We start from the raw sequence: 24,845 nt of genomic DNA on the forward strand, positions 1-24,845 counted from the left end.
TATTTGTGGATCTGCCCCATAGTCATCCTACCCACAAAATGTATTTCTTTTCATTTTCAAAGTCATAAAATAGGACAGCTAGATTTAAAAACATTGGCTCGGATTCACAAAGCACTTGCGCCGACGTATCTCGAGATACGCCGCGTAAGTGCAACTATGCGCCGTCGCATCTGTGCGCTGGGCCCACAAAACTAAGATACGCCTAAAAACAGGCTTCATTCCACCGACGTAACTTGCCTACGCCGGCGTAGAGTGGGCGCATATTTACGCTGGACGCATTTGGCGCTCCCATTGATTTTCTATTAAAATATGCAAATGAGGGAGATACGGCGATTTACGATCATACGTGCGCCCGATGCAGGCTACGCGATGTGCGCGTAAGTCGTACGTCTGGCGTAAAGTTAAGCCCCATAAAGGAGGTGTAACTCAGCAGCAGACATGCAAAGGTCTGCACCAGGGAACACAAGCCGACGTATTTTACGTAGTTTACGTTGGCCGTGAATATGACTAGGCGTAGGTTACGTTCACGCCGTAGGCAGTGATCTGGCGTATCTTAGGCAGTTGTTCCGACGTATTTGTGAGCATGCGCACTGGGATGCGTCCATGGGACGGCGCATGCGTCGTTCATAATACGTATCTGTCTGGCACTTGGCCCATCATTTGCATGGGGTCACGCCTCATTTGCATGACTCACGCCCACTTCCACCTACGCCGGCTTACGCCTAGGAAACCTAGCACAGTTTTGGGAGCAAGTGCTTTGTGAATTCCATGCTTGCCTCTCTGCGCTGCATCAGCGTAGCGTACAGGAGATACGCTACGGCGGCATAAATGTGCGCCGCTGTCTGTGAATCCGGGCCATTAACTTTAGAGATTCCCAAAAACAATAAGACCTCTTTGCATAAATGTTTGTTGCTCCTTATGGGCACTTATACAGAGAATATTCAACACAAATGCTTCTCTGTTGGCCGACGGCCGTTGAGGTGCTCAGACTGGAGTGTAAAGTTGGCCATGCAAGGTTAGATTGGTGCTCAAACATTTCTACAAAATTCTAAAAAAAAATCTCCATTAGAGCACTGGATGATACCATCATGGAGTCAACTTTTTTTTTCCCCGAAGGTCTTTGCGATAAGTTATTTATTGAATAGAAATTGAAAAGCAAAAGAACAAACACATGTCTTCTCCAATTACAGTATGCATTTGAGCCTTCCATAAAGGACGGGTATACAAAAAAAGTAACATAAGAGAAATAAAAAGTAACAAGAGATCGCAATACAGCAAGGACTTTCAAGTAGTAATGAATTAAAAGTAACATAAGAGAAATAAAAAGTAACAAGAGATCGCAATACAGCAAGGACTTTCAAGTAGTAATGAATTAATCGATGTGATGTAAGAAGGGGGAAGTTATACCCACATTAATCATGGCAGTGACAGAATTGCAAATCAGCCAAGGCCAAAGGTCCGTAAAAAATGTATTTAAATCTGCTACTTGAATGGATTCCCAGACGTATTAATCAGTTTTATTTTATTGCTTAACGAACAATGCAAAGCAAAGCTTACTAAAAATGGCCAAGAAATCATAAATTCTGCCAGGGTATGTAAACTCATGAGCACAACTGTATATACAGTATATAGTTTTATATCACAGAGAATGTAGGAGATGGAGTAGAAACCTCCTAATCTGTATGTAAATCCATAAAACTCTAAGCTGAGGCCATAATGGATCATAGGAATAGGATCAAATATATTGGAACGCATAAATGGGATCAAAGGGAATGGATCACAGGCAGATCCCTTAGCTTGGAGTCCTGAACATTAAGAAGCTATCACTGACTGACCGAGCCCAATACATTTCACCAATAATAAAAATATTAATTTTGGGTACAAAACAATCACTGTGTTCACTCTGGGGGTTATTTATGGAAGCAAATCCACTTTGCACTACAAGTGCACTTGAAATTGCACTTGAAAGTGCACTTGGAAGTGCAGTCGCTGTAAATCTGAGGGGTAGATCTGAAATTCAAGCGCACTTTGCACTTGCAGTTTGCACTTGTAGTGCAAAGTTGATTTGCTTTTAGTGAATAACCCCCTCTGTGTTCTATATAATAAACAGCGAATTCTGTATAAATCTGCTACTTCAAAATGTTAGCCAAAATGGTGAGATAATTTGCAGCAGGGCCAGTGCCTAAAATGACAGCAAAGTGACACACCCAATCTGAACGCTTCTAACAATTGGGCAGTCCCAGAAAAGGCAATCAAGTGCTTACAAGCATCAGAATCATTCATTATCATACATTGAGCTTTAAAATATTTGTGCATTTGAGTGCCCATTATTGCTTTTACTTTGTAAATCACCACCCAAGTTGGGAAGAACAACATGGTAGGTCCCAATCGCATGTCAATGCAAACATGAAAGAGCAGCCCATAATTTTGGTAGCATTTCTATGGCATTTCTATGGCAACTCTTTTACAACACAAACATTTTGGTAAATCTTATAGTACAGTACCTTGAGAAGTATTGGTCTTACACTGATTATTCAGCTACAGAACATCCCCGTCTGGCATGTTGGCACAGATCTGAAGCCTTGATCCAAGAAACGTCTTATTTTCCTATGTGTTCTAGGAGGATTATGTACGACGTGAAGCCCAACCGCTTTCCCTGTGTTCTTTTCGGCAGAGCTTGTGCAGCTTCTATGTTGTCTAGTGAATCATACGAAAAGTAGTGATTGCAGGAAAGGAATATGTCACTGCTCCCTCACCTCTCTAAACATCAGTAGAGCTGGAAGTAACATCAGCCCTGAAAAAGGAAACGTTTGGAAGCCAGACTTCATCCACTTGCATGTCTTTGATGGCTCTAGGGTGTGGAGTGGGAAACGGAGGGGATTTGCCAAACCAAATTGAGATGTGAACTCCATTGTTTGTCTTCCAAATCAAGCCCTTGAAGAGATGGCAGGACAGACTATTCATGCCCTCACCTTACCGTTTGAGGAGATATTTTTTTTCCTGGAAAAAACAGACTGGTCTCCACGTCTCCTAGTTGTTTAGTTAATTCAACTGCACAGGAAGATCTTATTGTTGTCCCTAGAGGGGGGCTTCCTCCTATGTAATTAATCTGTAATAAAGCATGGGTGTTGCCAGGTCAATGGAGACTACTGTTTGTTCTCAATCCAAATATAAAGGTTAAAGCTTTATTTCAGGCAGATAGAAAATACACAAGTACATGCAGCTCTATATTCACAAAGACAGTATGTCAGTAAATGTATTTTTATAGGCAATCAACTTAAGTACTTGAATTTGACCTGCAGGTTGTAATATGTTGGCCTTAAGCCCCGTACACAGGTTAACCCAGGGCTCGACAAATCCCGGGCGCCAGGTCGCCATGGCGACTAGAAATGGTGTCCTGGCGACTTGGCTTGGAAGGTGGGCAAAAAAAAAAAATGTTGGTGAGCTGGCGCCATCTGGTGGTGAGCCGTTGGTATTACAAGTTATTACCACCAGATGTGTGAGCTGGCGCCATCTGGTGGTGGCTGTTGGTATTACAAGTTAAGCATTACAAGTTAAACAGCAATTCTAATGTAATTTTTCAAGATTTTTCACTATTTTCACTGCCATCTTCTTCCCTCTAATTAGAACCCCCAAACATTATATATATATTTTTTTATCTTAACACCCTAGAGAATAAAATGGCGATCGTTGCAATACTTTCTGTCACGTCGTATTTGCGCAGCGGTCTTACAAGCGCACTTTTTTGGGAAAAAATCACACTTTTTTTAATTAAAAAATAAGACAACAGTAAAGTTATCCCCATTTTTTTTAATATTATGAAAGATAATGTTACGCCGAGTAAATTCATACCCAAAATTGCGTCCACTCGTGGAATGCCAACAAACTTTTACCCTTTAAAATCTTCATAGGCGACGTTTAAAAAAACCTACAGGTTGCATGTTTTGAGTTACAGAGGAGGACTAGGGCTAGAATTATTGCTCTCGCTCTACCAATCGCGGCGATACCTCACATGTGTGGTTTGAACACCGTTTACATGTGCGGGCGCTGCTCACGTATGTGTTCGCTTCTGCGCGCAAGCTCGTCAGGACGGGGTGCGTTTTCTGGCTCCTAACTTTTTTAGCTGGCTCCTAGATTCCAAGCAAATTTGTCAAACCCTGGGTTAACCAGAGGACAACGGTCTGAAGGACCGTTGTCCTAGGTTAACCGATGAAGCTGACTGATGGTTCGTCACGCCTACACACCATAGGTTAAATAACCGATCGTGTCAGAAAGGGGGGACGTAAAACACAACGACATGCTGAAAAAACGAAGTTCAATGCTTCCAAGCATGCGTCGACTTGATTCTGAGCATGCGTGGGTTTTTAACCGATGGTCGTGCCTACTAACGATCGGTTTTGACCTATCAGTTACCAATCCATAGGTTAATTTTAAAGCAAGTTGGCTTTTTTTTACTTAAGGTTAAATAACCTATGGGGCCCACACACGATCGGTTTTGACCGATGAAAACAGTCCTTCAGACCGTTGTCCTCTGGTTAACCTATCGTGTGTACGAGGCTTTACTGAGTTAGTGGCTGACCCAGGCCATGGATAAGTGTTAAAGTGGAACTACACATCTGAGCACCACAAACCAAAAATGCTATTTAATTTATTTTTAATATTCCAAGCAAACTCTTCCATTCATCCATGTCTCAATGCTTTATTTTTTTTGAGAACTCTTTTTGAAAATCACCCTTTAGCATTTCTAGCCGTGGCCATCTGGAGTAAGGGTAGAGGATTCATGTAGCATATACTTACTGGAATTTGCTTAGCTGAGAAAGCTCTCCTCCCCTCCTGAAGACTTCTGGGATGTATGTATGACATCATTTGCATAGGCATGGGAACCAGAAAGTAACTAAAGAAATGTAAAAAAAAAAACAAATACGTTTAAAACAAGCAAATATGATATACAGGCAGTCCCTGAGTTATGAACACCCGAGTTACGAATGTCTCCTATTTACGAACGGTCTCCACGCTGGTCCTGGATACCTCCAAGCAGCTATCTTGCCACATTCGAGCAGCTATCTTGCCACATCCCACACTGCAGTACTACATATACTGCATGGCCAGAAGAGCCCCAGAAGCGCCTGGAACATCCCACATCCATGCACAGGCGTAAGTTAATCTTACAAGCAGTGTTCCGACTTACACACAAATTCCACTTACAAACAAACCTACAGTCCTTATTATGTCCGTCGGAAAAAACATCCAAGGTTTTTCAGTCGAAAAATCCGACCGTGTGTACGGGGCATTAGTCCACTGGTTCTGTCCAGTGATGCTGTGACCATAACTATGCTTCCTCTTAAGAAACCCAATGGTTCGATTGAACCCTGGTTGAGAAAGACTGGTTTAGAAGATGGAAGGGGTAAAGCATTGACTTTTGAATAGTGTTGAGCGGAATACGCCATATTCGATTTCGCGATATATCACGAATATATAGCTGAATATTCGTGAAATATTCGCTAAAATCGAATATTCGTGATATTTTATCAAAAATAATTTTTTGCGAAATTTCGCTAATGCGAATGCGAAACTGATTGTGAAATTTCGCTAATGCGAATGCGAATGCGAAATTGATTTGCGAAATTTTGAAACATTCAATTTCACCTGCCCTTTGGAAAAAGTGTGGTTTTACGTAATGGACCCTGCAACTAACAAGGTATTAATAAAATAAATGCATTATTATATAGATTTGAGGGTTTACTTTGACCAATTTGTATATTGATTAGTTTAATAAATATTGAATAACCATAGATTTGGAAAATACAAGTAAACCGTTTACGTTGACATCTCTTAAATGTCTTTATGTTAAACAGTTATTATTCTCATTAAAGAGGTGAAATGCAAATGATGATGACACGGGACAAAAGATGGAAAATTCTTGAAGATGTGATACACTGGAAAAACGCACAGAAACACTCCACTCTCTCCCATGACAACTGTGGTAGGAGAACTCTGATTGGCTCTGATGCAAAAGAAGGGCGGAGAAAGTATTCGCGAATATTCGAAAATCGAATATTCGCGATTGCGAATATTCGGCAACATAAAAGGATCGCCTCAGCTTAGCTACTCGGCCCAGGGTCTCTAATCATACCAGCAATGCTTTTAGACGTCGATGGAGATCACTAGGATGGGATCTGTTTTAAAAATAAAATTGAAAAAATACAAATATTCGGAATAGCGAATATTGGCCGCGAAATTCGAGTTATTCGCGAATATTCGAATATGCCATATTCGTAACGAATATTCGCAATGCGAATATTCGTGAGCAACACTACATTTGAAGGTAAAATTAAGATGTGCACATAAATGCAGCTGCCTATGTACAGTCTAGAATAGATCGTCTGATCATTTTGATTTGTGGTTTTCACAGCATTATCAACTAGATTTGTTTCCTTCTAGACCCCAAGGCGTGTTGGTTTGTTGTCTTTGTTATTTATGGGATTCAGAGATTAAATAAATACACCTGAACCCAGGGCTGCAGATAGGGGGGTATTACAGGGCCTCCTCTAGGGGGCCCAGGCACACAATGGGGCCCAGACAGCAGGGGAATCAGTGTGGGAGGACAACTACAGAACAATGCACTGTGTCTGCGTCTCTACCTCCAGCAGCTGAAAGCCGGTTTCTCCCACTCTCCCTCCCACAGCTGCTGGAGGGAGAGACACAGTGCATTGTTCTGTAATTGTCCTCCAGTCCTGCCACACTGATCCCCCTCCCTGGGTTGCCCAAATCTGATTCCCCCTTGTGTGCCCAGGCCCCCCTTCGCTCTCCTGAAGCGCTGTCGGCCACCCTCTACCACTGGCTGCTGCGGGCACACAGGTGGATGGAGGGTGGGGGAGGAGACTGGCAAATATGTCATTAAACGGCCCCTTCCTTTTCTGAATAAGACATAGCGAGTGGTCAGTTCCAATCGCTCCTGTGTCCATCCATAACTGAGCATAGTAAACTGTGTTTACAGGAATCCTCTGTGTCCTGTTCATTCATCTACTGTATAGTGCGATTGAGGCTACAGAGAAAAGAAATGGAATATAAATTCCTTTATCTGTCTCAAAGGTGAGGTGTCAGGGGTCGCTTTAAAAGTGGATGTAAACCCCTCTCATCCTTTCTGAACTACTGCCATAGTGCTGATCTATAAGGATATAGATGCCTCCTGCATGTATCCTTACCTGTCACATGTCTCCCCTCTGTCTGTTACAAGAACTGAAAAACTCCAGATTCTGTGGGTGGGTCTGTTGTCTGGAGCTCGGTGGGTGGAGTCGTGATGTCACTAGATTCCCCGCCCTCCTCTACACAACCCTGACACTGAATTTTGCTATGATCACTAAAATCCAGTCAAAATCCAGAAAAGTAACCACATGACTTCAGAAAAGGAGTGGGGGTGGGAATTAAAAAATAATGCCTGTCTCCAGGCTAGTGTGTGAGATATGTAAATAACCTGTCACTAACAGAAAGGGGGCGGAACGGACTAAGGTTTTTCTCTTTAAATCCGTTTTATATCCTGAACAATAAAAGAGGATTGCTCAGAGCTGGATTAACTCTGTGTGGCAAGACTGGCCACAGATGATAGGAAATCTTCTACTGTACATTGTGACATAAAAAAAATAAACAACTTCAGGTTTACATCCACTTTGAAGCTACTGACGTACACCTACGGCGATTCGCCCAGCAGTGCCAACCTGCCACGGTATAATGATCTGCGGCTGATCGGTAATAGTTTAAAAAAAAATTTGCTTTTAGAATCACGTTATGCATTTTTGTTCACCACTACTTTTCTTTTACACTCTACTTTAACCACCTGAGGCCCGCGCTATAGCCGAATGATGGCTACAGCGCGGACCTAAAAAAAACAACTGGACGTCAATTGACGTCCGCCCCTTTTGGCGTTCCCCGCGCGCGCTCCCTAGCGCGCAGCGGGGAAACTCTGTGTTGGCCTTGTCCCTTGGACACAGCCAATCACAGATCGCGGCAAACGGCCAATCAGAGTGGCCGTTTGCTATGCGATCTGTGCGGCCAATGAGAGATGATCTCAAATGTAAACATTTGAGATCATCTCTCATTGCCGGCTCATACAGAGACAGCGTCCTGTCTCTGGAGAGGAGACCGATCTGTGTCCCTTGTACATAGAGACATAGATCGGTCACCTCCCCCAGTCACCCCCCTCCACCTACAGTTAGAACACACCCAGGGAACACATTTAACCCCTTCCTCACCCCCTAGTGTTAACCCCTTCAATGCCAGTCACATTTATACAGTAATTAGTGCATATTTATAGCACTGATCGCAGTATAAATGTGAATGGCGCCAAAAATGTGTCCGATGTGTCCGCCATAATGTCGCCGTCCCAATAAAAATCGCAGATCGCCGCCATTACTAGTAAAAAAAAATATATAAAATATAAATATAAAAAACAATTCTGTCCCCTATTTTGTAGGCGCTATAACTTTTGCGCAAACCAGTCACTTATTGCGATTTTTTTTTTTTTTTACCAAAAATATGTAGAATACGTATCGGCCTAAACATTTTTTTTTTTTTTTTTTTTAAATTGGGCTATTTATTAAAGCAACAAGTAAAAAATATTGTATTTTTTTTCAAAATTGTCTCTCTTTTTTGTTTATAGCGCAAAAAATAAAAACCGCACAGGCGATCAAATACCACCAAAAGAAAGCTCTACTTGTGGGGAAAAAAGGACGTCAATTTTGTTTGGGAGCCACGTCGCACGACCGCGCAATTGTCAGTTAAAGCGACGCAGTGCCGGAAGCTGAAATTTCACCTGGGCAGGGGGGGGGGGGGTATATGTGCCCAGTAAGCAAGTGGTTAAAAGAAAAATAATAATTAGAAGTGCAGTATAATCATTTTTTTATAGAGGTATACATATTAAATAAAGTGGGACAACTGCAGAAATAAGGAAGGAGAGATCGATTTCTTTGAAAGAAGGGACAGTCCTTCCAAATGAGGGACAGTCGGGAGCAATGCTGAACTTGGGCTTAGCAGCAATCCAGACGGGCACAGTGCATTCTAAATACAGTAGGACATCTGCTGCGGGCAAGTCCAGCTACTGTACGTGTCTGTGTAATGTTTTCGTCTGCTTGCTAATCCCTTCTCTTTCCTTTCACTCGCTCTTTTTATTAACTTGCTAACTCCTCTCTCCAGGAAAACATTCAGGCCACTTCCGCCCATGCTTCCTCTGTGATGACGTCTGATCATGCCTCTCCTGCCCGGCCAGCAGTGGGAAAATAAGGTTTCTTCTGAAAATATGAGCTCTGTCAGAAACAATAACTGCCGCCCGTGCTGACAAATGGGGATCTGACGGCCGACAGGTGTTCCAAGCTGGAACGGACTGACATTCCGCAGCTCATCGCACTAAGCGTGACAACCGCTTTGCACTGTTTACATTTTTATCTAAACACCGGCAGGGGTGGGCTAAGCTGTTTGTCGGCTTGGTCGTGGGAGGGCGATCACTACGGCCTGATGCACACTGGGCGTTTTGTACAGCTGCTCCTAGGGGCATCTGGTATTTTTTTTATTTTTTGCCTCTAAACTTTCTCGTTTTTCACGACGAGAAAAAAAAAAAATTTAATTGGTCGTGAAAAACCGTCCTGTGTAGGCTCCAGAGCATTTTTCTCGACGAGAATAGAACCTGCTCTATTTTTTCTCGTTGTTTTTCACATTGTTCTATTTCTCGTCGGGAAAAACGGTCGCGCATACGCTTCAACGAGGGGAAAAAAAACGTGCATGCTCAGAAGCAAGTTATGAGACGGGAGCGCTCGTTTTGGTAAAAGTAGCGTTTGTAATGGAGATAGCACATTCGTCACGCTGTAACAGACTGAAAAGCACGAAGACTAAAAAGCGCGATTTGCCTCTCACCAAATTTTTACTAACACATGGTAACACAAAATCAGCAAAAGCAGCCAAAAGGGTGGTGCCATTCGAATGGAACTTCCCCTTTATAGTGCCGTCGTACATGTTGTTGTACGTGTTGTACAGCATTTTTTTTCACAATCGTGTGTATGCAAGGCAGGCTTGAGAGGAATCACGTCAAGATAAAAGGTTGTTTTTTTCCATGATATGAATAACGGTCGTGTGTACGCGGCATTAGCCTAGGTGTCCATGCACACATATAGGCAGATTCACAAAGACTTACAATGGCGTATCAGTAGATACACCGTCGTAAGTCCGAATCCGCGCCGTCGTATCTTTAAGCGTATGCTCAAATTGAGATACGCTTCTCTGTTGCTAAGATACAACCGGAGTAAGTCTCCTACGCCGTCGTATCTTAGCTGCATATTTACGCTGGCCGCTAGGGGCGTGCACGTCGATTTACGCCGAGAATATGTAAATGAGCAAGATACGCCTATTCACGAACGTACGTACGCCCGTCGCAGTAAGCTACGCTGTTTACGTAAGGCGTTTTGCAGACGTAAAGATAAACCACCAAAAAGATGGCGCAGCCAATGTTAAGTATGGATGTCGGAACAGCCGTCGAATTTCACGTCGTTTACGTCGTTTGCGTAAGCCGATTCAGAATGGGGCTGGGCATGGGTTACGTTAACGTCGAAAGCATTGACTATTTGCGATGTGATTTTGAGCATGCGCACTGGGATACGTCCACGGACGGCGCATGCGCCGTTCGTTAGGCGCGTCATTTACGTGGGGTCACGAGTCATTACCATACAACACACCCACTACAGCCTGCTTTGAATTACGCACGCTTACGCCGGCCCATTTACACTACGCCGCCGTAACTTAGGACGCAAGTTCTTTGTGAATACTGTACTTGCCTCTCTAACTTACGGCGGCGTAGTGTATATGAGATGCGATACGCCCGCCTATAGTTAGGCACATCTACCTTAATCTGTTTAATAGGGTTTTAGCCACGTTTAGTGGTATAAGGCCCCGTACACACGACAGAGTTTCTCGGCAGAATTCACCGAGAAACTCGGTCAAAACCCGGATTCTGCCGAGAAACTCTGTCGTCTGTACAGTTTTGGCTCGATGGAGCCGCCGAGGAGCTCGACGAGAAAATAGAGAACATGTTCTCTATTTTCTCGTTGTTCTATGGGAGAAGGCGGCCCGCCGAGCTCCTCGGCGGCTTCATCCCAAAACTCGACGAGGAACTCGACGTGCCAAGCACGTCGAGTTCCTCTGTCGTGTGTACGGGGCCTAAGAGTTTAGCTACTTGTCTGCCGGGTCCAATTCTGACACTTCTCTCCTACATGTATAAATCATCATTTTTTTGGGGCTAGAGAATTACTCAGAACCCCCAAACATTATATATGTTTTTTTAGTGACCGTAGGGAATAAAATGGTGGTCGTTGCAAATCTTTATCTCGCATGGTATTTGCGCAGCAATTTTTCAAACGCGTTTAAAAAAAACTGTTTCATTAAACTGCATTAAAAAAAGTCAAAAAAGTAAAGTTAGCCCAATTATTTTATATTTGCGAAAGATGATGTTATGTCGAGTAAACAGATACCTAACATGTCACGCTTTAAAATTGCGCACACTTGTGGAATGGCGGCAAACTTCAGTACTTCAAAATCCCAGACGCTTCAATTTTTTTTACAGGTTACCTGTTTAGAGTTACAGAGGAAGTCTTGTGCTAGAATTATTGCTCTCGCTCTAATATTCGCTGCGATACCTCACATGTGTGGTTTGAACGCCGTTTACATATGCTGGCAAGACCTACTTATGTGTTCACTTCTGCAAGCAAGCACACGTTACGGGGGCGCTTTAAAAATATTTATATTGTTAATTTTATTTATTTTTTTCTATTTTGATGCTTTCTTTTCACTTTTTTTTTTGTATTACTTTTTTTCCTATTACAAGGAATGTAAACATCCCTTATAATAGGAATATAGCATGACAGGTCCTCTTTACGGTGAGATCTGGGGTCTATAAGTCCCCATATCTCACCTCTAGGCTGGGAAGCCTGAAATCAAAAAAGGTTTCAGCTTCCCAGCCGAGGCGGTGGCATTTTTTCAAATGCAGGGGCCGGGCATGACGTCATAACATCGCGCCCGGCCTCTGAAAGATCATAGAGACTTCGGGGACCATCTGGCCCGCTGGAAATCTCTATCGTCAACATCCAGCGCCGGGCAATTCCTTCGCCGGCTCACCGAGTCAGGAGAAGCACCAGGGTGCGGCGGCTGAACAGCCACTATGATTGTTCTTGCGGTGCAGGGAATCACCAGCTGTAAAAGAAGATATCTGAATGATGCCTGCAGCTTTCTTTTGGTGGAATTTGATCACCTCTGCGGTTCTTATTTTTTGTGTTATAAACAAAAAAAAAATGACTATTTTGAAAAAAATAACAACATTGTTTACTTTTTGCTATAAAACATTCACAATAAAAAAATGTAAAAAAGCAAATCTCTTCATCAATTTAGCCCAATATGTATTCTGCTACATATTTTTTGGTAAACAATCGCGGGTGCCCGGCGGCACCCGCGATTGCCCAGTAACTGAGCAGGGACGTGGAGCTCTGTGTGTAAACACAGATCTCCACGTCCTGTCAGGGAGAGGAAACCGATGCTGTGTCCCTTGTACATAGGGACACAGATCGGTCACCTCCCCCAGTCACACCCCTCCCCACACAGTTAGAACACTCCAAGGCTACACATTTAACCCCTTCCCCGCCTCTAGTGGTTAACCCCTTCCCTGCCAGTCACATTTATACAGTAATCAATGCTGTATAAATGTGAATGGTCCCAAAAATGTGTCAAAAGTGTCCGATGTGTCCGCTATAATGTCGCAGTCCCGAAAAAAAAAACGCAGATCGCCGCCATTCCTAGTAAAAAAATAAATAAAAAAAAAACATTATGTCCCCTATTTTGTAGGCAATATAACTTTTGCGCAAACCAGGTTATTGCAATTTTTTTTTTTTTACCAAAAATATGTCGAATAATACGTATCGGCATAAACTGAGACATTTTTTTTTTTTTTTTAATTGGATATTTATTATAGCAAAAAGAAAAAAAATATTGTGTTTTTTTTTCAAAATTGACGCTCTTTTTTTGTGTATAGCCCAAAAAAAAAAAAACGCACAGGCGATCAAATACCACCAAAAGAAAGCTCTATTTGTGGGAAAAAAAGGACGTCAATTTTGTTTGGGAGCCACGTCGCACGACCGCGCAATTGTCAGTTAAAGCGACGCAGTGCCGGAAGCTAAAATTTCGTCTGGGCAGGAAGGGGGTGTAGGTGCACAGTAGGCAAGTTGTTAAGCTAGTAGGAGCGGCAGAGCGGGGTGTATAATTCAGATTTTTTTTTTTTTTTTATTTTGCAATGACTGTCTTTGAAATTGCCCCAGACCATGTTCAAACCCAATCCGGGGACAGACTTGGTCCGGGGACAGTGTCCTCAACCCGGGGACTGTCTGGTCACCCTAACATAGGCAGACTGCTGTTCTGTCTCTCCAGCGAACGATCGTGGGTGGCCGACGGCCATCACAGCCGCCAGACCCGCTGATTGGCTCCCGCTGTGTCCAGAAAACTTTTTGGCTAATCGTAGGCTTTTTTTAAATGGAGTGTACTTTTAACTGTTATGTGAAATATTTAGGTTTACCTATATCTAGTATTAAAACAATATTAACCCAAGAAGCCTTATTTCTGGGCACCTTCTATTGCTTCACTTAGTTAGTTCTCTTATCTATCAGACTAATTATTAAGGCTCACTTCCTCGAGGAAACATTTAAGTATCCTCCCAAGTAACTATTACATAACCCGGACTGCCGTAACAATGCACTTCCTCTGTAACGCAGACTGCTGATGCCCTGTTAACTCTCTACAACACACAGGGGATGAATTACTGAAAGACAAAAGTTTTACACCAGCTTTGAAAACTCACGCTTGGTGTTGCTGCTGTCCATGTACATTCAGATCATGAAACAACTGTTCTCCAAACGTTCAACATGGATCCCTACCAGCCAAAGTCAAGACACTTGTTGGTCCTCATACTGTAGGTTTAGTCCCCTTTCACACGGGCGGACCATTCAGACATATGGCGATACGTTGCCATCCGTCCATGGCGGATCGGATCGGGTGAGATCTGATGAAAACGGACATGCTGTCTGTTTTCATCCGATCTCTCCATAGGAGACAGCGGGGCTCGACAAGCAAATCCACTTTGCACTACAAGTGCACTTGAAATTGCACTGAAAGTGCACTTGGAAGTGCAGTCGCTGATTTTTCATCCAATCATGTGCAAGCTAAAATTCTGTTTTTTATTTTCCTTGCATGTCCCCCTCGGATCTACAGCGACTGCACTACCAAGTGCACTTTCAGTGCAATTTCAAGTGCACTTTGCTCTTGTAGTTTGCACTTGTAGTGCAAAGTGGATTTGCCTGTTGTAAATAACCCCCATTGTATTTCTAAAATACGTTTCTAAGCAGAGTTACGAAAACTGTTTAGAGGTTCCAGCTGAACAGTGGCTGCAGCTTCTGCTGTTAGGCCTCATACACACGACCGCGTTTGAGAAGGATGAGATTTTGTCTTGACAGTGTGTACGCAAGGAAAGCTTGACAAGATTCTCGACAAGCCTGACAAGGAACTCGTCGAGGAAAACGATGTTTCTTTTACAACGAGTTTCTCAGTCGTGTGTACGAGACCTAATAGATAGAAAGTCCTGGCTGCCATTTTGACTGGTGAGATTTGCCAGAAAAATCCCCCGGAAAGGAGCAACAGTAAAAAAAATATATAGTTTTTAATTGTGTATATAGCAGGCTCAGTCCACACGTGTTTAGAATACAGGGAACACAGGACTTTCTCCGTACTTCAGGTTCTTATTCAGGATGTGGATCACCAATTCAACCAATTCCCTTTTGTTCGTTATCTGGTAATTTGGTAAGTCCTGTTTATGATGGCAGAGAGATATTTACTGATGACTTCCTTCTGTATCCTAAATATAGAAAGCTTTCTGTAAAAATAAATGTCCATAGACATTTTTCACAGTCATAAAGCAAATCCAAACCTGTTTTGGAAGTTTGCAAAGATGCAGGAAGTAGAGAAAGTAGTAATATAGCACAGAGCTCAGAAAGTACACTCTGAGTGACATTGACTCCTGGGCAGGAGATAGAAGAGAGGCCGCCTTCATCATCTCACTCTCCTATCATCATGACACCAACAATTTTCCCTGGTTTTTGATGTGTACAAAGTTCCGGGGACATGTGATTGTGACAGGAAGGGCAGAAGAAAAAGAACTGGCACTTCCTGTGAAGAAACTATATATCCCACAATACCTGGGTTTCTCAGTCTAGTGCTTTGAAAGTGAGAGCTAAATATTAATTAAATCTCACAAACACACAAACAGGCAGAGCAAATAACAGATAGCTTACCAAGCTGGAAGATATATATATATATTTTATCACATTAGCACCCCCACATTTGTGATGCTACTCAGAGGAAATGGGAAGGCATGGATTGGATACTGTGTGACTCAGAACAAGAATTTTCCTGTCCCTTGAGGCCGGGTTCACACTATTGTGAATTGGATGAGGGATACCCACATCCAATACGCAATAGCAGGAGAATGTGAATGGCTCTCTATGGCCCCGTTTCACATATCTTCGATGCGGCTCTGGTGCAAATTTTCACAGGAGCCCTGTGCGTCTTTTGGTCCATTTTAGGTCCATTTGGGCTGAAATCGGACCTGAAACAGTGAACCAGGACACACTGGATCCCTGCTGGGAGCCACATCGGCATTAGGTGTGAAAGGACCCTTAGTGAATAGAGACAAGTTAGGTGAATGAATATATGGACATAGGGGAATCAATCAGCCATGACACTACAAACTGAAGCCACAACATGTGAGCCCATCATTACAAGATAAGGCAAACAACACAGACCCAGTTTTACCTGGATCAGAAATGGATGAGAGAATTCTTTGATGGGTAGAAGCTCTGTGGTGATGGAAGGGCCTTTGACTCTTTGATGGAGGGACTCTGTAGTAACAGGGGGCCTCTAATATACAGGTGGGACTTTGATGTGATGGGGGAATCTGACATGCAAGGGGGACTTCTGACATGATGGGGGCCTCTGGAGTTAAAAGAGAGCTCGGATGTGATCGGGGAACCTCTGATGTGATGGGGGGGGACCTCTGAGGTGGAAGGGGGACCTATTAAGGGATGGGTGACTTCTAATGTAAAAGTGGGCTTTTGATGTGATGTTAAAGGAGAAGTATGGGTTTCCAGGTTATTTGAGATTCATACTTACCTCGGTGGATGGAGCATCAGACCGATGCTCCATCTGTCCCCCGCCGTCTGTGCACTGAGAACAGGGCCACCGAACATCGCCGCTAGCCCGGTTTTCACAGATCCCTGAGAGTAAAGAGGCTGACTGTCAGTCAGCCTCTTTCCTCTCTGCTTCTCCACACTCATTGGAGAGCTGAGCAGTGGAGGGGCCGAGAGAGGCTGTCTCAGCTGAGACTGCCATCAATCAGGGCAGCTGGCGGATCCCGACTTGGGAAGTCGTGATGACGCGATGTCCCGACTGATGGCTCTCTGCTGAAAACGGGTCACAGGAGTGCAAAATGAATTGCACTCCTGTGACCCAGAGGAGAAGCCCAGCCGAAAAAGCTCAGGCTGGACTTCTCATTTAATTTAATGAAGGCGGTTTTAGCATCGTCCCAGGCTTAGGTTTCCCATTGATAAGTAACGTATGTTTTTTACTTTGTAGACTGGGATGTCTTGAGGTTTTGCATACTGTTAAAGTGTGCTGTGACTGAAAAAGTATTAGAAAATGTTTCATTACACAACAGGATGGACAGTTGTGAAGGTGGGTAAGGCCGAATGGTTTAACCCCAAAAAAGTATAGGTTTGTGGCTACCGGAAAGGACCAAGTCATCTTCATACACATGGCGCTCTTGGAGTCTGCACCAGTCAATGAAACTGGCCATTGCCACCATTTAGTCTTGCTGGGACATGATCTAGACATCACGCACTTGTTATTTAAAACATGACCAAACTTTACCCTCCACTGGCCACTCGGCACGAATGCCAGCAGAAATATGTCTAAAAATATGCTCAAAGGGCAATGGACTTCCTGTGATTTACAAGAGTCAATCAGCTTCATTTAACCTACCAAACATGCCTCTGTCCTTAGATCACTCCTGTCTCAGGTCATCTCTTAAGTGTCCCTGTCAATCACTGGCGTAAAATCATTAGAGGCCCAAGCATGTTCATTTCTAATATAAGTAACACCGCCAAACACATCATTACAGGGCTATACACTGAAGTCAGGGCTCTATTCAAGTACTTATGAAGCATACAGTATACTGCTGCACTTCCCGTTTGTCAGCTAAATATTAGAAGCCTGAACACTATCACTGATATTCATCAACTATCTGGGACAGCAGCTTACTGGCGTGTAAAAAAAGTCTTATGTCCTGCACACACGATCAGAATTTCCGATGGGATAAATCCCAATGGAATTTTTCGTTGGAATTCCATTCAAGCTGTCTTGCATACACACTGTCAGACCAAACTCCAACCGTCCAAAATGCAGTGATGAAAATTAGTATTTTACTACAACGAGCCAAGAAAAATGAAGTTCAATGCTTCCGAGCATGCGTCGACTTGATTTAGATTGTAAGCTCCTTGAGGGTAGGGACCGATGTGAATGTACAATGTAAAGCACTGCGTAAATTGACAGTGCTATATAAGTTCCTAAATAATAATAATAAATAATAATTATAATTAGGGTTACACCTAGGGTTGCCACATCATCTCTTTAATCCAGGACACACATTAATTACACAGGTTCTGTGGCTGATTAAGGTGGTAATTAAACTCACTTGATGTCCTATCTGCATTAAATAAGCCTCAGAACCTGTGGAATTAATATATGTTCTGGATTATAAAGGGATGATGTGGCAACCCTAGTTACACCTAGTAGTAAGTTGTAAGTAATAGTACTGAATCATCCTGGATTTCAAACTACATTGCAATAACCTGTATTTACTTCAACATGGAACGCAGTTTTTCCTGCAGTTTAGATGTGGATGGCTCTTGACACCTAGAGTCCTTGGGTGCTAGGACAAAGTCGGCCCAGCAAACCTCGGACAGGAGCTTGTGATCGCCTGCCCTTCCTCATCCTTCTGCAGCCATTCAGAGCATGTTCTGTACACGAAGCGACTGTCCAATCAGTGTATGAAAAAGGGAGGTTTCACGTTAGGACTGAACTGAGCTGACCAATAGAAGGAGCAGAAAGGAGTTTGGAAGGCTCAGCAGTGAATGACCCCTATCAGCAGAGAGTGACAAAAAACACAGTCACTTCCGGCGCTAATAGGTCTTTCAAGGTGTGATGTAATCGATATCAGATAAAATGGTGATGTGAAAGGTTTGGTATCCCAAAACTAGGTGGATCAGTTATGCCGCGTACACGCGGTCGTTTTTTATGATGAAATAAAACAACGTTTTTAAAAACGTCATTTAAAATGATCGTGTGTGGGCAAAACGTCGTTTTATGTCTTCTGAAAAACGACAAAAAAAAAAATTCGAACATGCCTCAATTTTTTATGTCGTTTAAAATGATAGTGTGTGGGTAAAACAAAGTTTTTAAACCCGCGCATGCTCAGAAGCAAGTTATGACGCGAGCTTGAATGGAACAGAGTGCCGTCGTACGTGCTGAACGTAACCGCGCTTTGCTAGAGCATTTAAAAAAAACGATGGTATGTAGGCAACGTCGTTTTTTAAAAAGAAGTTTGAAAAACGTTGTTTTTTTTCATGAGAAAAAAACGACGTTTTTTTACAAGACAAAAAACGACCTTGTGTACGCGGCATTAGTGTAGGGGTCAAGCGTTTGGGTGTTCATTCACTTCACTGGCTAATATAATAATTTATTCTGGCTATTGAAATGAATCAACACTCAATCGTTGAATGCACCTAGCATTTAGAGTGCGTGAAAGTGAGTGAATAACTTGTATAGCGCTACAAATGCGAACTAAATCGCCTCAAGGCGCTTTGCATCCAGTGACGTCCTAAACCTTCAGAAGAGGTGGGTCTTAAGTTTTTTTCTGAAGGCCCGATGGTTTTCTTCCATGCGCATGTCTGTGGGTAGAGCGTTCCACAGCCGTGGTCCTTGGACTGCAAATTTACGTTCTCCCTTCAATTTGTAGTTGGACTTGGGGATGTGGAGGAGGTTTTGGTTGGTTGATCGGAGAGTGCGATTGGGGGTGTAGTCAGGGCCGGCCTTAGGCCTTAAGGCGCCCTGTGCGGGAAAGATTTACAGCGCCCCCTAGTGACCACGCCCCTCAGTAACCATGCCCCTCCATAACCACGCCCCTCCATAATTACGCCCCTCCATAACCACGCCCTTTCAGTGTCCACACCTTTCTCCAATACCGGCTCCATTTAAAGCCTTCCATTCCCAAAAAACAGATTACAAGCTATGATAAAAATACAACTTTTATTCACATAATAACGCCATCTATACTGTATATCACATGGTATAATAACGCCACATATAAAATAAATCACATGGTATAATAACGCCACATATAAAATAAATCACATGGTATAATACCACTACCTGTAAATTTACTATCAAATATCAAACATAATTACAATAAAGTATTTTTTAACTTTTGTATTTACTGTTCCTTTTAGAAACACCCTATTTAAATAAGAAAATACAAAAACAGACAATAAGCAGTACACTGCATTTATAAAAAAAGAATTTACTTACAGAAAAAAGTTTTTACATCCGCTGCCTGCTTCTGTGGATTCTTGCGCTCCTTTGTCTTCAGTGCGCATGGCATATGAGCTCCTCATTCCTGCTCCTCATAGCAAGGCAGGGACAGCCGCCCACGCCGTCCTTCCGGCAGAATACGCCTGTGGCCTGCCAGTACTTTGTCCAGTTTTAAAGATGGCCGCTGCACTGTTGCCGAGCGGCGGCAATCTTAATGAGTAACCCACAGACTGCCAGTGACAGTGATCTCCGACTCCTAACAAGGCAGGGACAGCCGCCCACGCTGTCATTCCTGCAGAATCCGCCTATGGCCTGGCTGTACCTAGAGCATTTGGCACCCGGGACGGATCCTATATCTGCCCCCACGGTAAAATTTAAAATCCCACTGTGCCCCCTGCATCCTTCAATATCTCTGTCACTACTGTGTACTCTCCACAACTGCACCTCTGGACCCCTTTACATTATACAACACCCTGCATCACTTTACAATTCACAGCCCCCCACAGCTCTAGACACCGATATGTTACACAGACACCCCCCTAACCAATCTGGACCCCTTGCATGTCACGCAGACCTCCCTACAGTCCCCCCCTACAGTGCAAACCCCCCTTACAATACAGACCCCCCACACACACAATACAGACCCCCCCACAATGCAGAACCCCCCCCCCCACACACAATACAGACCCCCCCACAATGCAGAACCCCCCCCACACAATACAGATCCCCCCACACACACACACAATACAGACCCCCCCCACAATGCAGAACCCCCACACACAATACAGAACCCCCCCCACACACGCAATACAGACCCCCCCCACACACACAATACAGACCCCCCCCCCACACAAAATACAGACCCCCCCACAATGCAGAACCCCCCCCACACAATACAGATCCCCCACAATGCAGAACCCCCCCCCCCCACACACAATACAGACCCCCCACAATGCAGAACCCCCCCCACAATACAGACCCCCCCACAATACACAATACAGACCCCCCACAATGCAGAACCCCCCCCACACACACAATACAGACCCCCCCCACAATGCAGAACCCCCCCACACACACAATACAGACCCCCCACAATGCAGAACCCCCCCCCACAATACAGACCCCCCCACAATGCAGAACCCCCCCCACACACACACACAATACAGACCCCCCCCCCCCACAATGCAGAACCACACACAATACAGACCCCCCCATGATGCAGAACCCCCCCCACAATACAGATCCCCCCACAATGCAGAACCCCCCCCCCACACACAATACAGACCTCCCCACAATGCAGAACCCCTCCCTGCATGTCACGCAGACCTCCCTACAGTCCCCCCCTACAGTGCAAACCCCCCTTTACAATACAGACCCCCCACACACACAATACAGACCCCCCCACACACACAATACAGACCCCCCCACACACACAATACAGACCCCCCCACAATGCAGAACCCCCCCCCCCACACACAATACAGACCCCCCCACAATGCAGAACCCCCCCCCCCCCCAACAACAAAACAGATCCCCCACAATGCAGAACCCCCCCCCACACACACACAATACAGACCCCCCCACAATGCAGAACCCCCCCACACAATACAGACCCCCCCACAATGCAGAACCCCCCCCCCCACACACACACAATACAGACCCCCGCCACAATGCAGAACCACACACAATACAGACCCCCCCCCCCCACACACACACACACAATACAGACCCCCCCACAATGCAGAACCCCCCACACACACAATACAGATCCCCTTACACACACACTATAGATCATCTGAGGCACGTGCTGCACACACACAGCACAGGAAAAGGGGGAGGCGGCTGCACTCAGTGCACTGTGCTGGGCTGCCTGTGACTGAGACAGACAGTCACAGGCAGCTGAGACTCATCAGACCCGCGGCGCTGCAAAGGGAAGGGGGATTATTGCTGCCGGGTCCCGGGTGTGCTGATGACGGCTCGCTCGGGTGCGACTTGCACCCTCCATGCCTGCTGTGTGTCTGCCACTGCCTCCCGGCTGTCACCAAGCATGCCACCCGGCGCCCGCTAACGGCGCTAAGTCGTATTCAGTCACGCAGGGGGGAGGGGGGGGGGGGCGCCGTGCCGCCGAATCTGACTGTGACCATCGGAATTTGTGCAGGTCGTCAGGCGCCCATGTTGCTATGGCGCCCTGAGCGACCGCACAACCCGCACACCGCAAAGGCCGGCCCTGGGTGTAGTGTTTTATTTTCTCGCATAAGTATTGAGGAGTGTTTCCTTGTGTGCACTTGTGGGTGAGACAGAGGGTCTTGAATGTGATCTAATCCTTTACGGTTAGCCAATGAAGGGTCCTCAGTGAAGGGGTGATGGATTCCCAGTTTTTTTTTTCTCATTACCAGTCTTGCTGCCGTGTTCTGGACGGCTTGTAGGCACGGAATCTGGTATTTAGGTAGTCCTATGTAGAGGGAGTTTGCGTAGTCGAGTCAGGAATTGATGATAGTTCCAACTTCTACTGCTATTTCATCTTCTGGGATGAAGGGGATGAGTCTACGCAGCAGGCGGAGGAGATGGTGCGATCCTATTTGTGCATCCATCCACATCTCTGAGTCAAAGATGACTCCGAGACTTTTGACTTTGGTGCTCGGAGGAGGTTTTAGGAGGTTTAGACACGTCTACATGAGTTAAAGGGGGGGTTCACCCGTACAGAACACTTTTTAGCCTTAGATTCCTGCTCGTTTTGTCTAGGGGAATCGGCTATTTATTTTAAAATATGAGCTGTACTTACCGTTTACGAGATGCATCTTCTCTGCCGCTTCCGGGTATGGGCTGCGGGACTGGCGTTCCTTCTTGATTGACAGTCTTCCGAGAGGCTTCCGACGGTCGCATCCATCGCGTCACGATTTTCCGAAAGAAGCTGAACGTCGGTGCGCAGGCGCAGTATAGAGCCGCACCGACGTTGGGCTTCTTTCGGCTACTAGTGACGCAATGGATGCGACCGTCGGAAGCCTCTCGGAAGACTGTCAATCAAGAAGGAACGCCCGCTCCCAAAGACCTATACCCGGAAGCGACGGAGAAGATGCATCTCGAAAACGGTAAGTACAGCTCATATTTTAAAACAACTAGCCGATTCCCCTAGACAAAACGAGCATCCATCTAGCATCCATCTAAGGGGATTCTTTGAAAAAAATGTTGTATGGGTGAGCTCCCGCTTTAAGACGTGTCAGACATTTTTTTTTTTGGTGCTTTCAGATTTCTTCCCCTAAATGCCACTGCCTCAAAATGGCAAAAAAAAAATTTTTTTCCTTTCGGTATAAAGGTTTTACATAAAAAAAATTAAAGCAGATCATTGTTAAGCAGGCCATACACGGTGGAATTTCGTGGATGCACGTTAATCAGTGGAAAGTGGTGTTTGGTGCACTTTAACTTGAGTACTCACTATACAGACACACTCCACTGACACACTACAATATACTGCAGTAAAACTTGCAGTAACGCGCAGAAATATACTGTGTTAAACTTGCAATAACACACTGAAATATATGGAGTTAAACTTGCAATAAAGCACTGAAATATACAGCGTTAAGTGTGCACTAATACACAGAAATGTACTGCGTTAAACGGCACGTAACACACGGAAATATATGGGTGTTAAACTTGCAGTAACGCACAGAAATATACTGCGTTAAATGTGCACTAACGTACTGAAATATGCAGCATTAAACTCACAGTAACTCGCTGAAATATACTGCGTTAAATGTGCACTACAGCACAGACATTTACTGCGTAAAACTGCATTTAAGGCACTGACATATACAGTGTTAAACTTTCAGTAAAGCACTAAACTATACTGTGTTGAGTGTGCACTAACACACAGAAATATACTGCGTTAAATGTGCACTAACGTACTGAAATATCCAGCATTAAACTCACAGTAACTCGCTGAAAAATACTGTGTTAAATATGCACTAAAGCACAGAAATATACTGCGTTAAATATGCACTAAAGCACAGAAATATACTGCGTTAAACTGCACTTAAGGCACTGACATATACAGTGTTAAACTTGCAGTAAAGCACTAAAATATACAGCGTTAAGTGTGCACTAACACACAGAAATATACTGCGTTAAATGTGCACTAACGTACTGAAATATGCAGCATTAAACTCACAGTAACTCGTTGAAATATACTGCGTTAAATGTGCACTAAAGCACAGAAATATACTGCGTTAAATGTGCACTAAAGCACAGAAATATACTGCGTTAAACGGCACTTAAGGCACTGACATATACAGTGTTAAACTTTCAGTAAATCACTAAACTATACTGCGTTAAACGGAAGGTAAAGCACTGAAATATACAGCGCTAAACTTGCAGTAACGCACTGAACTATACTGCGGTAAACGGAGGGTAACACACAGAAATATACTGCGTTAAATCTGCAGTAATGCACTAAACTATACTTTGTTAAACGGAAGGTAAAGCACTGAAATATACAGCGTTAAACTTGCACCAACGCACAGAAATGTACTGCGCCAAACGGCATGTAACTCACTGAAAAAAAACCTCCCCTGCTCTATCCAAAATAAGAATATCAAACCTGCATTTCAGTGCGATGGGGGGTAGCTGGAATTGAAAGACATCTGTGAACTTAGTGATACTTTAAATCAGTGACAGGGGCCCATATTCTCTCTAAAAATCCGCGGGCTGCGCTTAAGGCACTTACACTCCGCTGTCCCAACTTACAGGAGCAAGTGTTGTATTCCCCAAACACTTGCTCCATAAGTTGGGACGGCGGAGTGTAAATGCCCCGGCGTAGCCTGGCGGATCTCCAAGGGGGCGGCTTGTATTCAAATTAAGCGCGCCCCCGATTCTAATGAACTGCGCATGTGCCGGGCTTCAAAAAGCCCAGTGCGCATGCTCCAGTTCTCGGCGGAAAATGTCAATGACGCCGACGTGTGCGTCATTGACGTAAAGTCGTATTCAAGAACGACTTACGGAAACGACGTACCCGACGAAAAAACACGACGCGGACAAGACGCCATCCGTAACATGGCCTACGTGGGACTTGCGGAAATTTACTCCTCATATAGCAGGACTAAATTTCCGCTTACGCAAACGACGTTAGCGACGGT

The 24,845-nt window shown here is 44.4% G+C and overlaps 1 protein-coding gene across 1 annotated transcript in view; it reads right to left on the reverse strand.

Moving 5' to 3' along the window:
• The window catches only part of TMEM100 (transmembrane protein 100), a 58,760-nt gene extending 55,961 nt beyond the window's left edge, over window positions 1-2,799 (reverse strand). The window contains exon 1 of the mRNA XM_040330687.1: window positions 2,505-2,799. The gene's annotated coding sequence lies outside the window, so the exon portion shown is untranslated. The remainder of the gene's footprint in view (window positions 1-2,504) is intronic.
• Between the last annotated feature and the right edge of the window lie 22,046 nt (window positions 2,800-24,845).

The sequence above is a fragment of the Rana temporaria genome, chromosome 12 (assembly GCF_905171775.1).
Source record: "Rana temporaria chromosome 12, aRanTem1.1, whole genome shotgun sequence".
Lineage (NCBI taxonomy): Eukaryota > Metazoa > Chordata > Amphibia > Anura > Ranidae > Rana > Rana temporaria.